This window comes from Notolabrus celidotus, chromosome 23 (assembly GCF_009762535.1).
Source record: "Notolabrus celidotus isolate fNotCel1 chromosome 23, fNotCel1.pri, whole genome shotgun sequence".
Taxonomy (NCBI): Eukaryota; Metazoa; Chordata; class Actinopteri; order Labriformes; family Labridae; genus Notolabrus; species Notolabrus celidotus.
Window position 1 is genome coordinate 23,167,832 of NC_048294.1, and position 1,597 is coordinate 23,169,428.

Consider the following 1,597-nt stretch of genomic DNA (forward strand, 5'->3'; position numbering starts at 1 on the left):
AATGAGATTATTTTTAGCTGACCGGAGTTATTCATTAGTCAGACTAAAGGCCCAATTCCTCCGATCCGTCACGGCACCAGATCTGATAGGTTTCTATTCTAGTCTATCTGTTGACCCCCACTGGATCCGCTCCGTTTCGTTACGGCTGCGTCTCTGATCCAGCAGGTCGAAGCCCTCCAGATCAGATACACAAGACTTCTATTTTTGTCGGGTGCTGGAGCACAACACATCAATCTCAACAGAGCAGATGGAGCGGGACAGGAAGTCAGGTTTCACCAAAACAACATGAAAACATCCGGTTAATTTTCAGAATAAAACACTCTGTGTTATCACCAGATTGTATTTCACTTAACTACAACAACAAACCGTCATGATGAGTGGAGCCAAGCCTGGAGTCAACATGTCAGAGGTTTTCAGAGGACATTCATGTTGTCTTCAGAAAGACAACATGGATGAGAAGAGGAGGAGGGGAATCCTTGATTCAGTGATTACAGCGAGGAAACCTCGGTCACATGACTCCAGCTATGGCGGTCCTGCTCGGTGCTGCGTTCTGAAAACGCAACCGGTGGGTGTTGATGGATGAGAGAGCAGAGAGCCAGACCGCAACAGATCAGAGACGGACCGGACACAGATCTGGTGGTAAGGAGTCCCATGTAAGGATTCTAGGGGTACGGACACACTGCGCGTAATGTGACGTGGTTGGAAATTTGCTCCCATTCCTTGAATATTGCAAGCAGCTGAGTCACTGTGCAAAGCATGCTGGGGGACTTTGAAGACAACAAGTGACCAGCAGCCAACTACTTGCAGTCTGTACATACTGCAAGAAAGCTATAGGAACGTCACAAACTCCCTGCTGGCTCACCTGCATCTGGAGCAAGAGAGAAAAGGTAGAATATCACAAAGGCTTTAAAGCTAATAAGCAAGTTCCTGTATGTCCTGCTCATTCAAGGCTATCTGCAGATCAATGCTTATGTATTAGTTAGTACAACCCCAATTCTGAAAGTGTTGAGACACTGTGAAATGTTAACAAAAACAGAATCATAAATAATTCAAACTCTATGATAATTGAAAATATTGCAAAAACAACATCTCAAATGCCAAAACCCCCCAAATGTATGGTGCTATAGGAAATATATTCTCGTTTAAAATTTGATGCCAGCAACACATTTCAAAAAGTTGGGACAGGGGCATGTTTATCATTGTGTTGCATCACCTCTTCTTTTAACAACACTCCATACTGAGGAGACTTGTTTCTGGAGTTATGAAAAAGAAATGTTGTCTCATTCTTGCCTGATATAGAATTTTAGCTGCTCAAAAGTTTGGAGTCTCCTGTGTTTTCATTTTCTTTACCAGGTCCTCCCTGAAAAAATGCATTGTCTGGATGGCAAATGCATTGTCTGGATGGCAGCACCAAAACCCATATATATACTTCAGCATTAAAGTTGCCTTCCCAGATGTTTAAGTTCCCCATGCCATGGGACGTAGACATCCCTGTACTATGACGGAGTGATGGCTTTTGAACTGTGCACTGATACCAAGCCGGGTGGTTCCTTTCTTAGTTAGATCGGAGAACACAGAGTCCAAAATTTCCAAAAAG